The sequence below is a fragment of the Salmo trutta genome, chromosome 24 (assembly GCF_901001165.1).
Source record: "Salmo trutta chromosome 24, fSalTru1.1, whole genome shotgun sequence".
In the NCBI taxonomy this organism is placed as follows: Eukaryota; Metazoa; Chordata; class Actinopteri; order Salmoniformes; family Salmonidae; genus Salmo; species Salmo trutta.
The window spans coordinates 32,074,980-32,090,906 of NC_042980.1; positions in this window are offsets into that span (position 1 = coordinate 32,074,980).

The window sequence follows — 15,927 nt, forward strand, 5'->3', positions numbered from 1 at the left end:
CCCTGTCTCCATGACAACATGTTTGTAGAAAATAAAACAAATATCCCACTGGGCACAGACATCAGTTCAACATTTAGTTGTGATTTACATGTGGTTGAGTTGTCAACTAATGTGAATTCAATGTGAAATCAACAAAACATTTCACCATGTCATTGGATTTAGGTTAAAACTTTGGTGAAGGAAAGATGGAATTCCCTTACGTTGATGACTTTTTTCAAATCCAATCAGTTTACCATGTTGATTCAACGTCATCACATTGAATTTGTTGGTTGAAATAACGTGGAAACAACTTTGACTCAACCAGTTTTTGCCCAGTCGGTTGATGCCCAGAGAGAGACACACATGGTGGTGCAGGGCTGACTCTGCTCATTTTTCTGTCACATCAAGAAAATGCTTTTTAGCAAACTGACAGCCACAAGTACATACAGTACTGTACTGAAGCTTTCCACAGACACACAACAGCTGTTCGAAAAAAACAGTGGTCTTATGAAAATAATCCTTGATCTTAATTGCTCTTCAATACCAGAATACAGTCAAGTAATATTGTCTCGCCCTGACCTGAGAGAGACGGTTTATTTCTCTATGTTGTTAGGTCAGGGTGTGGGGTGGGCATTCCATGGTTTATATTTCTATGTTTTGGCCAGGTATGGTTTCCAATCAGAGGCAGCTGCCTATCGTTGTCTCTGACTGGGAACCATACTTAGGCAGCCCTTTTCCCTCCTTGAGTTGTGGGATCTTATTTTTGTACTGCTTTGTAAAGCCTGCTAGACGTGACGGTCGGTTTCCATTGGTTATTATTTTGTTTAAGTGTTCAGAGTTAAAATAAATATCAAGATGAACACATACCACGCTGCACCTTGGTCTACTCCTTTTGACGATCGTTACAAATATAGTGTAGGCATATGTCTTCATATAGACACTGTATATGATTGATTGAAAGTAAGTTACATTCGAGAAAAGTGATGATATTATGCAAACAAAAGCTCCAGGACCTATAAAGGTAGAGTAAATGAAATTATTTCACAGATATTTTCAGTTGTCCATTGGCACTGACCAGTGGCTAGCCCCAGCTCTGTGGAGTGAAGCCAGGCATAGTAATCTTTCTTCGGTAATTAGAGCTCACTGGGCTGTCTCCTGGACCTTGCCTGATAGACTAGATCAATGTCCTGTCAGAACCTACCCTTCAATATCCCACGTAACTGGGCTACACACAGCCCAGGGCCCCACAACACAGGAATGACCTGCCATCTCACAATATCCAGTCTGTCTCCACTAGTATTTACCTGCCGTTTCGTAGGTGGCAATTGAAAGCAATTCAACATAATTGGTAATTACCTGGTGTCACATCGGTATCTAGAGGTGTTTGTTTTTATAGGGGGAGACTATATTTACCTCACAGACAAGTCATTGTAGGCCTCTACAAATCTTGTATCCATATAATAATTATGTATGCAGTAGCTGTATGGCTCTGGTATTGGGCTTCAAAATGTGGGTTTTCAATATGTTTCCATAACTACTGTATGTTCAATTAGACTGGTGCAGACAAAACACAGGATTTTCACACAAAGTCATTAACTTGCAGCAAATTTAACTTGCAACCTTTCAAGCTTATAATAAAGGTGGCAATACATTTAGTGAGGCTTATAATTGTTTGTCAAAAATGAATGATTCCAACATAGCTCCAGTAGTTTGTGGAGGTAAATTTTCAGCTCTAATTTGTTTATATTAGCATTAATGATTATATATAGATATAGGATCTTAATTTGATAACCCTGTTGTTGTAGGAAATGTCATTCCCACAGGAAATGCAAACTTGTAGTGTATTCAAGGTTTAAAAAGGCTTCTAAAGTTTGTAATTTCCGCTTAAACATTTCAGACTTGATTTGGTCTCACTAAAATATTAACGCCTACAAAATGTCCATTAATTAAAATCCACACAATAATTCACATTTCCTGTTGCTGCAGGTTAATTTTCCTGCTGTTAGAGAATTATCAAATTAAGATCCTACACTTGTATGAAGATGATTAAATGTAATTTCTGCAGTAGAATCAAAATAAAGAGACTGATCATGAATAGGTTCATAATATGAGAAAATAATGAGTCGAAATATCCAGAGAATCCTCTGAACAGTCTGCATAACATCTGATCTATAGACAAACAGTACCAGTCAAAAGTTTGGACACACCTACTCATTCCAGGGTTTCCCTTTATTTTTACTATTTTCTACATTGTAGATTAATAGTGAGGACATCAAAACTATGAAATAATACATATGGATATCATGTAGTAACCAAAAAAGTGCTAAACAAATGAAAATATATTTCATATTTGAGATTCTTCAAAGTAGCTACCCTTTGCCTTGATGACAGCTTTGCACACTCTTGGCATTCTCTCAACCAGCTTCACCTGGAATGCTTTTCCAACAGTCTAGAAGGAGTTCCCACATATGCTGAGCACTTGTTGGCTGCCTCTCCTTCACTCTACTGTCCAACTCATCCCAAACCATCTCAACTGGGTTGAGGTCGGGTGATTGTGGAGGCCAGGTCATCTGATGCAGCACTCCATCACTCTCCTTATTGGTCAAATAGCCCTTAAACAGCCTGGAGGTGTGTTTGGTCATTGTCCTTATGAAAAACAAATGATAGTCCCACTAAGCGCAAACCAGATGAGAACCAGATTGAATGAGTAGGTGTGTCCAAACTTTTGACTGGTACTTATATGTGTTTTATTGTCACACACACCACCAAGTTGTCTGGATGCCCTGGTGGACCATTCTTGATACTGAAACTGTTAAGCGTGAAAACACAGCAACGTTGTAGTTCGTGACACGAACCGGTGAGCCTGGCACCTACTACCATATCCCGTTCAAAGACACTTCAATCTTTTGTCTTGCCAATTCAACTTCTGAATGGCACAGATACACAATCCATGTATCAATTGTCTCAAGGCTTAACAATCCTTCTTTAACCTGTCTCCTCCCTTTCATCTACACTGATTGAAGTGGAATTAAATGACATCAATAAGGGACCAAAGCTTTCACCTGGATTCACCTGGTCAATCTATGTCAAGGTGTTCTTAATGTTTTGTACACTCAATACAAATCATGCATTCTTGCAGAGTTCATTCAATGAAATACAGTTTGTTAGATTCATTCATTGAAGGATATACATGACCCTCTGTGTATATGGTGCATCTGTGATATGAGTCATTGTTTGACTGTTCTCACCATGATAAACGACATGTGGACAGGAAGATTTTCCAGCTGGCTAAAACCGTCAATTTTACAGAAATGTTGATTAATGTGCACTGTTCCTGTAAAAGTCTGCGTAATAAAATAAAGTAAAGTAAAACATGACAAGTGAGGACTCCAGATACTGATGTTGAATATCAATGTACAGTGCAGGTAGAGGTACAAATAGATGTTTTACATTATATCAGTTTCTCAATGCTGCATATAGCCAGAAACCTCACTTAAACCATACTCTATGTATGGGATCATATTCAGTGGCCGACGGTTAGCCTTCCATTTGAGTCTTCCATTTGAGCCTTCCATTTGAGCCTTCCATTTGAGCCTTCCATTTGAGCCTGCCATTTGAGCCTTCCATTTGAGTCTTCCATTTGAGTCTTCCATTTGAGTCTTCCATTTGAGCCTTCCATTTGAGTCTTCCATTTGAGCCTTCCATTTGACATAATGCTTGCTAATCACTTTAAGGAAACAATGTTTTGTGCAAGCACATCATGTGCTGTTTTATCTGTTTACAGTGAGCCCATAGATATACTTCTTGCACATACATACTTTTCTATTCGTAGCTCCTGGCTCTGCTATAAAATAGAGTGACAGCAACTATCAAGGGAGGAATTTCCCAGCTTCCTCTGACAGACCTCGGCGGATGTAACAATCAGTTGCATCAGCCAACATTCCTTACCACAGGGATTATCCAACCAGAGATATGAGACAAACTGGGTTGGAATCTCAACCTACGGTAAAATCCTACACAAGCCGCTGCATATTTAAGGTGAGACTCGCCAGAAATATATTTTAAGAACAAGAAAATAAGTGATCTTCCTTTGTCGGTCTCCGTCTTGTTGGTAACTGGGCCTTTAACATCCTGCTAAGCTCCACTGAGGGGTGAGCTGATGTAAACAAGTTAAGCAATTGGAATTGTGCTCAATCTCCCCTTATCCTTCTGACAGCCATGCACAGATCCAGTGACATTGCTCAGTGCGACAAGCCTGCCAGCCAGAAATAGATTAATTGTGAGCCAGTGTCAGCATCAGCATACGTTGGACCAGAGAAATGGAGTGTCTGCCTTTTGGGTTTGGGTGACTGCATCTAGAGATTACAACCTAAACCTTAGACAGGAGAGGCAATGAGGCAAGCAGGTAAACTAATTCAAGCAATGGACTTGTTATACACGGGCAACCGCAAATTCTTGTTGTTAAACTATCATGCAGTACTTACAATTGAATGTCCCCCTTCTACCACATGAATCCCAACATTGTTTACCTTGTATTTTTTCTTCTTTGACATAGCCCCTGAAAACGGCAGTGGAGTTTAGCTCAGTAAGCGCTTCCCACTGGGCACACACTGGTTGAATCAATGTTGTTTCCACATATTTTCAATGAAATTACATTGAACCAACGTGGAATAGATGTTAAATTGACATCTGTGCCCAGTGGGTTGCTCCAGAGACACTGTCATCACACAGACAGACAGAGAGACATAGGAGGGTTTTATTGTGATTTACCAGAGTGAGTATGGAGCCTCCCCAGTGCCTAGACTGGGGATCAGTGGGGTTTCAGTGCTCAGTGATGAAGAAAGGAAGGCTGAAGAACAGCCAGGTTGGTCTCACTGATGGGGGAGGGGACGGCTGTGATTGACATGTGTACTCTACTTGAAACCCCAGTTCCTCACCTGCCCAGGGGGAGAGATGACCCTGAGATAAGCATCCTCCTATAGGCCCTGAGGCGGGTCACTTACCCTGGATCCACCAAGCACAGAACAGCATATACTGTCTGTTTGCACAGAAAGCCCCTGGAAGCTCCATATCTCCACAGAGAGACCAGGACTCCTGTCTTGTCATAATGTGTTTGTTATCTTCAGTGGATATTGGTAAGATTCTGCCAAATAGCTTCACATGACTTTACTATGAGAGAATGATCAGGGATGTTGTTGAGGGATATTGTCTCTGTGTTGGATTGGTAACCCATCCCTCTCCTCATGAATCCTCTTATTGAATCTTTATGTTTCCTCTTTCCAGATAAAGCCCACCCCAATATACTGAAGCTATAACCACCAGTGACAATCCACCTCACCTCTTCTCTTGGTTTAAATCCATGAGATGAATGATAGAGGGAGAAAGTCATTTGGTGGGATAAAAATACATGGGGATCGATGATGCAATGGATACTCCCCAAAGCTTGATGCTCCAGTCCACTGAACATGAGCATCAGGGAGAATCCAGCCTGCTTGTTGTTTCCAGGTGAACTCACCAGTCCAGTCTTCTCTCTCTCTCTTCTCTCTCTCCCTCTCTCTGTCTCTCAACTTTCCTCTTTCTCTCTCTCTCTCTGGTTATTGGAGGATCGATGGAGCTGCTTCCCCCTGACTGGGGAGAAAGTAGAGGCTTTCAGAAGGTGACTACCTCAAGTATGTTCTCCTGAAGATAGTGTCATGTCGATTTAAAGTCACAGCTATCATGTGGACATGCCCTGCGGTAACAGCCTGTTCCATCAAAATCACTCATCAATCTGGGTATGCTATACTGTGGCACTGGAGAACAGTGATGGAGCTAACACATTGACTTATTCATTATTCAGATTCTGGATGTTTTCCCTCCTTGTTACCCAATGATGCAAAAACAGAGAGAATCTGGTTAAGATGCTGTGATTAACAGATGATGGGTAACAGTATTTAATATTGCAATCAATTTGATAACATTTAATATTTAGAGTAGATTACTAATTTCCTTGTAAAGAAATATCTTAAATTATATAAAATGACTAATGATTTCTAATGGAGACACCCATATTGCAATTAACCAGAGCAAACAGCATCCTCTGTGAGCAATACCAGAGGGGTATACAACAAAGCAGGATCAAGGAGTTAAATATTCTGAAATAACTTTAGATGTTTGACTAAGATAAGCTTGAAATGGGCATGGTCTAATTGAGTCAACAACCAAAAACACATATCTAAGTTCAGCTTGCCTAATGAACCAGAAAACCGGCAGTTATTTCTGTCTGTTTACTAAAGTTCTGTTTATCAAAGTTCTGTTTATCAAAGTTCTACATTTTGGTGTAAAACCATTTTAGACAGCGGAGTCTAAATGGATTGCACTATAAACCTGGCAATGTTAAATCCTCAATTCCCCACAGCAGGCAGCAGCAGCCAATCTCACTTGTATCTGGGCAGCTTTATGAGAGGCTTGTCCTGCATTGTGCCTATCTTTTAATGGCCGTAGGAAGTCCTGGGTGAGTGAAAGAGACAGCTCTAGTCGGGAGATTAGGGTGTTTTATTCTTCTTAAACCAACAGTACACAGATGGATACATCTCTCTTTCCCTTTGGAGACGTGCAGAATGGGATTTCACTTCCTTAATTATCTGACGGTTATCTGACCCACCTGCCCAAAGGTCCTTACTGATGGGCTCTAATGACCAGTTAGAGTGGGTGCTGCCGGTTGGAACATGGTCAAGACAATTGTAGCTGTCTTTGAGATGGACACGGAGTGACCACAGGGTCAAGTGTGTCTTGACCCTCTGTATTCTGTCTCATTAATCATGTGCCATACTGTACATTTTGCCTGGGTTTATTTAAAGAGATAAGGGAAGAGTGTCTGGTTGATCTGTGAAACCTTAAGGTAATGTTTGCCAAGATGAGGGATGTTAAGAGATTTTCACTGGGCTCTGAGGCAAGATACATTTTTAATGTTGTGTGTGTGTTGTATACATAAGTCTTCCTATTGACCTAAAATAAGATGGGAGCTGTTGCAGCCCATTACAGTAGGTCAAGGTTAGTTCAATTAAGACTGGCAACCCTGCCCTAGCATACATGATTCAATATTGGTCTCCTGACTCAAAATTAACTTAAAAAAAAAAATTGCAAAGAAAACTGGTGAAACCTGACATATTCGGAAACCTGTATATTCGGAAAGTATTCAGACCACTTCATTTTTTCCACATTTTGTTACATTACAGCCTTATTCTAAAACTGATTAAAAAAATTGTTTCCTCATCAATCTACACACAATACCCTATAATGACAAAGAAAAAACATTTTTTTCAAAAATTTTGTTTCTGCAAAACAGAAATACCTTATTAACATAAGTATTCAGACCCTTTGCTATGAGACTCACAATTGAGCTCAGGTGCAATCCTTTCATTGATCATCCTTGAGATGTTTATACAACTTGAATGGAGTCCACCTGTGGTAGAAGAAGTTTGGAACCACCAAAACTCTTCCTAGAGCTGGCCACCCGGCCAAACTGAGCAATTGGTGGGCCTCCCGAATGGTGCATGGTCTAAGGCAATGCATCGCAGTGCTTGTAGTGCCACTACAGATCCTGGTTCGAGTTCAGGCTCTGTTGCAGCTGGCCACGATGGGGAGACCCATGGAGCAGCGCACAATTGGCCCAGTGATGTCCGGGTTAGGGGAGGGTTTGGCCGGTAGGGATGTTCTTGTCCCATCATGCTCTAGCGACTCCTGTGGTGGGCCGGGTGCAATGCACGCTGACACAGTTGCCAGGTGTATGGTGTTTCCTCCGACACATTGGTGCGGCTGGCTTCCTTGTTAAGCGGGCATTGTGTCAAGAAGCAGTGCGGTTTGGTTGGGTTGTGTTTCGGAGGACGCATGGCTCTCGACCTTCACCTCTCTTGAGTCCGTGCGGGAGTTGCAGCAATGAAACAAGACTGTAAGTACTAATTATTATTTTTGACTTTAGTTTATTTGGTAAATATTTTCTTAACTCTTCTTGAACTGCACTGTTGGTTAAGTGCTTGTAAGTAAGCATTTCACAGTAAGGTCTACACTTGTTGTATTCGGCGCATGTGACAAATAATGTTTGATTTGATTTGCATATTGGATACCACGAAATTGGGGAGAAAAAGGGGTAAAAGTAAAAAAAAATCAGCTGTGCAATCGGGGGAGAAGTGCCTTGGTTAGGGAGGTGACCAAGAACCCGATTGTTACTCTGACAGGGCTCCAGAGTTCTTCTGTGGAAATGGGAGAACGTTCCAGAAGGACAACTATGTAACGGTTGTCCAAAGGAGTAGATCAAGGTGCAGTGTGGTAAGTGTTCATCTTGATATTTATTTTTACTCAGAACACTTTAAACAAAATAATAAACAATGGTAAACGACCGTCACGTCTTGCAGGCTTACCGAGCAGTACAAAAATAAGATCCCACAACTCAAGGAGGGAAAAAGGGCTGCCTAAGTATGGTTCCCAATCAGAGACAATGATAGGCAGCTGCCTCTGATTGGAAACCATACCTAGTCAAAACATAGAAATATAAAACATAGAATGCCCACCCCACACCCTGACCTAACAACATAGAGAAATAAACCGTCTCTCTCAGGTCAGGGCGTGACAAACTATCTCTGCAGTACTCCACCAATCAGGCCGTTATGGTGGAGTAAAAGGCACATGACAGTCCTAAAGGACTTTCAGACCATGAGAAACAAGATTCTCTGGTCTGATGAAACCAAGATGTAACTCTTTGGCCTGAATGTCAAGTGTCACGTTTGAAGGAAACCTGGCACCATCACTACAGTGAAGTATGGTGGTGGCAGCATAATGCTGTGGGGACGTTTTTCAGTGACAGGGACTGGAAGACTAGTCAGGATCGAGAGAAAGATAAATGGAGAAAAGTATGGAGAGATCCTTGATGAAAACCTGCTCCAGAGCGCTCAGGACCTCAGACTGGGGCGAAGGTTCACCTTCCAACTGGACAATGACCCAAAGCACACAGCCAAGACAACGCAGGAGTGGCTTTGGGACAAGTTTCTGAATGTCCTTGAGTTGCCCAGCCAGAGCCCGGATTTGAACCCGATCGAACATCTCTGGAGAGACCTGAAAATAGCTGTGCAGCAATGCTCCCCATCCAACCTGACAGAGCTTGAGAGGATCTGCAGAGAAGAATGGGAGAAAAGTCCCAAATAAAGGTGTGCCAAGCTTGTAGCGTCATACCCAAGAAGACTTGAGGCTATAATAGCTGCCAAAGGTGCTTCAACAAGTACTAAGTAAAGGGTCTGAATACTTATGTAAATGTAATATTTTCATGTGCTAAAGGCTAGAGCTGCCGCTTTCAAGGAGAGGGACACTAATCTGGACGCTTATAAGAAATCCTGCTATGCCCTCAGATGAACCATCAAACAAGCAAAGCGTCAATACAGGATTAAGATTGAATCCTACTACACCAGTTCTGACGCTCGTCGGATGCGGCAGGGCTTCAAAACTATTACGGACTACAAAGGGAAACCCAGACGCGAGCTGCCCAGTGACTCGAGCCTACCAGACGAGCTAAATGCCATTTATGCTTGCTTCGAGGCAAGCAACACTGAAGCATGCACGAGAGCACCAGCTGTTCTGGATGACTGTGTGATGATGCTCTCAGTAGCCGATGTGAGCAAGACGTTTAAACAGGTTACCATTCACAAAGCCGCGGGGCCAGATGGATTACCAGGACGTGTACTCAAAGCATGCGCGGACCAACTGGCAAGTGTCTTCACTGACATTTTCAACCTCTCCCTGACTGAGTCTGTTATACATACATGTTTCAAGTAGACCACCATAGTCCCTGTGCCCAAGGAAGCGAAGGTAACCTGCCAAAATTATTACTGCCCCGTAGCACTCACGTCGGTAGCCATTTCTACAAACCTGTTTTTGCTTTGTCATTATGGGGTATTGTCTGTTGAGGGAAAAATAACTATTTAACCCAGTTTAAAATAAGGCTGTAATGTAACAAAATGTGGAAAAAGTCAAGGGTTCTGAATACTTTCCGAATGCACTTTATTTGATGAGAAGGTGTAAAATAGCTGCTTTCAGCTAATAAAACTGATTCATCCATTGAAAGTCTATCTTTACCTTTCGGTGCCATTGGGGAATAAAGCATGTCGATTCGCTGTCACTTTAATGACAAAGCAATGATACACCTCGAACCAGAGCAAGTTATACATTCTGTACCATGAGATCCAATGTGACACTTGCAATTTTGGCCATAGAATTAAACAGGCGGAGGAGGAGGTTGGAGTAGATTATTTCCTTCTGGTGCTCAGACAGTCTGTCACAGCAAAGCAGCACAGCAGAGGAGCTGGAAGCTGAGCCGGTCAGTAACAGAGCACCAGACTGAGGAGTAATATTGCCCCTGAGTATGTCGCAGTATTCAGCCATGTGTTGTACCGAGGAGTAATCTCACACAGCCTATGGATGGCTTGACATGAATGAGAGAGAGGGACTTTTTCACGCTGTTGTTGTTGTTCTGTCTCCTTGTGTGCTCTCCAGCCTGCCCAAGTGGAATGAACATCATTCATGCCTTTGGACCATGATGCTGAGGAACTTGCAGCCTCCTAGCTGGCTTAAACAGTTTGATTCTGGACAGGGCCATGCTATAATATAAATACTTTATTAATAGGCAAAGCTAAATATCTAAATTAAAATGTATTTTACAATCTCACTCGTGCGCACTTGTGTATGCGTGTGCATGCGCCTCTCTCTCAGTCAGTCAGTCAGCCAGTCAATCAGTTAGTTATCCCCTTATCCCCTGCCTCACTCTGTGTTGCCAACCTTTCAATATTTCCAATGATGTGCTTCTAAAATCTTTTTCCAGGGCAACAAGGGAACCAAACACATTCCCAGGGGCATCTTGCTGGTATGCCTTTTGTTTACACTACTCATATCCATTCCTACTTATAATATAAGGTGGCATAGCGCAGCGGTCTAAGGCACTGCATCTCAGTGCAAGAGGTGTCACTGCAGTCCCTGGTTTGAATCCAGGCTGCATCACATCTGGCCGTGATTGGGCGTCCCATAGGGCGGCGCACAATTGGCCCAGCATCGTCCAGGTTTGGCCGGGGTAGGCCGTCATTGTAAATAAGAATTTGTTCTTAACTGACTTGCCTAGTTAAATATAAATACACTAACTGACAAAAATTAGAAAGAGAAAATATATTCAGTGACAAACAATTTTATAAAACATTAATTAAATAACCTCACATTGTCCTTATTGTCCCTGCTGTTTTATCATGTTTTGTGGACTATAGCATACAGTGCTGTGAAAAGGTGTTTGCCCCCTTTCTAATTTTCCTTACTTTTGCATATTTTTTAGACTGACTTTTCTCAGATCTTCAACCAAAACCTAATATTAGATAAAGGGAACCTGAGTGAACAAATAACACAACAATGACATACTTATTTAATTTATTTCATAAACAAAGTTATGCAACACCCAATTCTCCTGTGTGAAAAAGTAATTGCCCCCTTACACTCAATAGATGGTTGTGTCACCTTTAGCTGCAGTGACTCCAACCAAACGCTTCCTGTAGTTGTTGATCAGCCTCTCATGTTGCTGTTGAGAAATGTAGCTCAAATTTCCATGCAGAACTGCTTTAACTCAGTGATATTTGTGCTTGTTTCAAGTCCTGGACTTTGACTAGGCCTTTCCAAAACCTCATATTTGTTGCTTTTCTGCCATTTTCATGTGGACTTGATTGTGTGTTTTGGATTATTGTCTTGCTACATGACCCAGCAGCGCTTCAGCTTCAGCTCACAGCTTCAGCTTCAGCCTGACATTCTCCTGTAGAATTTTCTGATACAGAACAGAATTCATGTTTCCTTCTATTAAGGCAAGTTGTCCAGCTCCTGAGGCAGCAAAGCATCCTCTGTTTCACGGAAACATGGCTCACTCAGGATATGTTATCAGAGTCGGTATAGCCACCCGGTTTCTTCACGCATCGCGCTTACAGAAACAAACATCTCTCTGGTAAGAAGAAGGGCGAGGGTGTATGCCTTATGATTAACGAGTCATGGTGTGATCATAACAACATACAGGAACTCAAGTCCTTTTGTTCACCTGACCTAGAATTCCTTACAATCAAATGCAGACCGCATTATCTACCAAGAGAATTTTCTTAGATTATAATCACAGCCGTGTATGTCCCCCCCAAGTAGACACCTCTACAGCCCTAAAAGAATTTGATTGGACTCAATGTAAAATGGATTCCACATATCCTGAGGCTGCATTTATTGTAGCTGGGGATTTTAACAAGGCTAATCTGAAAACAAGGCTCCCTAAATTTTATCAGCATATCGAATGCGCGACCCGGGCTGGCAACATTCTGGATCATTGCTACTCTAACATCCGCGACGCGTACAAAGCCCTCCCTCGCCCTCCTTTCGGCAATTTGAACACGAATCCATTTTGTTGCTCCCAGCCTATAGACATAATCTAAAACAGGAAACATCCATGCTCAGGTCTGTTCAACGCTGGTCCGACCAATCTGATTCCACGCTTCAAGATTGCTTCGATCACATGAACTGGGATATGTTCCGGATAGCCTCAGACAACAACATTGATTTATACGCTGATTCGGTGAGCGAGTTAATTAACAAGTGCATTGGTGATGTTGTATCCACGTTGACTATTAAAACCTTCCCTAACCAGAAACTATGGATTGATTGCAGCATTCACGCAAAACTGAAAGCGCGAACCACTGCTTTTAATCCTGGCAAGGCGACCAGAAACATGACCGAATACAAACAGTGTAGCTATTCCCTCCGCAAGGCAATCAAACAAGCTAAGCATCAGTATAGACAAAGTAGAGTCGCAATTCAACGGCTCAGACACGAGAGGTATGTGGCAGGGTCTACAGTCAATCACGGACTACAAAAAGAAAACCAGCCCCATCGCGGACACCGATGTCTTGCTCCCTGACAAACTAAACAACTTCTTTGCTCGACTTTGAGGACAACACAGTGCCACTGACACGGCCCCCTACCCAAACCTGCGGGCTCTCCTTCACCACAGCCAACGTGAGTAAAACATTTAAACGTGTTAACCCTCGCAAGGCTGCCGGCCCAGACGGAATCCCTAGCCGCGTCCTCAGAGCATGCGCAGACCAACTGGCTGGTGTGTTTACGGACATATTCAATCAATCCCTATCCCAGTCTGCTGTTCCCACATGCTTCAAGAGGGCCACCATTGTTCCTGTTCCCAAGAAAGCTAAGGTAACTGAGCTAAACGACTATCGCCCCGTAGCACTCACTTCCATCATCATGAAGTGCTTTGAGAGACTAGTCAAGGATCATATCACCTGACACCCTAGACCCACTCCAATTTGCTGTGGACCCCAATAGGTCCACAGATGACGCAATTGCAATCACACTGCACACTGCCCTAGCCCATCTGGACAAAAAAATACCTGTGTAAGAATGCTGTTCATCGATTACAGCTCAGCATTTAACACCATTTTACCCTCCAAACTTGTCATTAAGTCCCTGGGTCTCGACCCCGCCATGTGCAACTGGGTCCTGGATATTCTGACGGGCCGCCCCCAGGTGGTGAGGGTAGGAAACCTACATCTCCACCCTGCTGATCCTCAACACTGGGGCCCCACAAGGGTGCATTCTCAGCCCTCTCCTGTACTCCCTGTTCCCCCATGACTGCGTGGCCATGCACGCCTCCAACTCAATCATCATGTTTGATTACCAACAACGACGAGACGGCCTACAGGGAGGTGAGGGCCCTCGGAATGTGGTGTCAGGAAAATAACCTCATACTCAAAATCAACAAAACAAAGGAGATGATTGTGGACTTCAGGAAACAGCAGAGGGAGCACCCCCCTATCCACATGAACGGGACGGTAGTGGAGAAGGTGGAAAGTTTTAAGTTCCTCGGCGTACACATCACGGACAAACTGAAATGGTCCACCCACACAGACAGCGTGGTGAAGCAGGCGCAACAGCGCCTCTTCAACGTCAGGAGGCTGAAGATATTTGTCTTGTCACCAAAAACACTCACAAACCTTTACAGATGCACAATCGAGAGCATCCTGTCGGGCTGTATCACTGCATGGTACGGCAACTGCTCCGCCCATAACCGTAAGGCTCTCCAGAGGGTAGTGAGGTCTGCACAACACATCACCGGGGCAAACTACCTGCCCTCCAGGACACCTACACCACCCGATGTCACAGGAAGGCCAAAAAGATCATCAAGGACAACAACCACCCGAGCCACTGCCTGTTCACCCCGTTATCATCCAGAAGGTGAGGTCAGTACTGGTGCATCAAAGCTGGGACCGAGAGACTGAAAAACAGCTTGTATCTCAAGGCCATCAGACTGTTAAACAGCCATCACTAACATTGAGTGGCTGCTGCCAACATACTGACTCAAATTCTAGCCACTTTTGTAATTAATAATTGGATGTAATAAATGTATCACTAGTCACTTTAAACAATGCCATTTTATATCATGTTTACATACCCTACATTACTCATCTTATATGTATATACTGTACTCTATACCATCTACTGCATCTTGCCTATGCCGTTCGGCCATCGCTCATCCATATATTTAAATGTACATATTCTTATTCATTCCTTTACACTTGTGTGTATAAGGTAGTTGTTTTGAAATTGTTAGATTACTTAGAGATGACTGTTAGATATTACTGCACTGTCGGAACTAGAAGCACAAGCATTTCGCTTCACTCGCATTAACATCTACTAACTATGTGTATGTGACCAATACAATTTGATTTGATTTGCTCCACAAACATCACACTACAACCACCGTTGGTATAAGGTTCTTACTGTGGAATGCAGTGTTTGGTTTTCGTCAGGCCAGGCTAATAGGACCCATGTCGTCCAAGAAATTATACTTTTGACTCATCTGTCCATAGAACATTCTTCCAAGAGTCTTGATGATCATCCAGGTGCTTCCAGGTGCTGTTTGACAAATTTGAGTCAACTTTTTGGACAAGGTGTGTCCCATTATGCCTGGCGAAAACCAAACACTGCATTCCACAGGAAGAACCTTATACTAACGGTCAAGCATGGTGGTGGTAGTGTGATGGTTTGGGGATGTTTTGCTGCCTCAAGACTTGCCTTAATAGAAGGAACCATGAATTCTGCTCTGTATCAGATAATTCTACAGGAGAATGTCAGACCATCCGTCTGTGAGCTGAAGCTGAAGCACAGCTGGGTCATGCAGCAAGACAATGATCCAAAACACACAATCAAGTCTACATGAAAATGGTTAAAAAGCAACACATTTGAAGTTTTGGAATGGCCTAGTCAAAGTCCAGACCTAATCCCAATTGAGATGTTGTGGCAGGACTTGAAAATCCACACGTCGCTGAGTTAAAGCAGTTCTGCATCCAAGAGTGGGCCAAATTACCTCCACAGCAACATGAGAGACTGATCAACAGCTACAGGAAGCATTTGGTTGAGGTAATTGCAGTTAAAGGTGGCACAACCAGCTATTGAGTGTAAGGAGACAATTACTTTTTCACACAGGGGAATTGGGTGTTGCATAACTTTGTTAATTAAATAAATTAAATAAGTATTCTTTTTTTGTTATTTGTAAACTCACTTGATCTAATATTAGGTTTTGGTTGAAGATCTGATAACATTCAGTATCAAAAATATGCAAAAATATAGAAAATCAGAAAGGGGGAAAATACTTTTTCAAGCACTGTATGTTTTTAAACAATGTTTACATTACAGAGAAGAACACAGCTATTCCATTACACATGCAGTGTGTAATTATTCTTGCTTCAATAGCTTGCATATCAAATGGGTTATTGTGTTGTCACCCTGTTGAATTGCATTCTTATTTCTTACAGAGAACAAACTCCACCTCACTCATGATTGCACATCATTATGAAAGTCATTGCATTTACAGTATGTAGGCTACCATCTCTGTTTTGATCA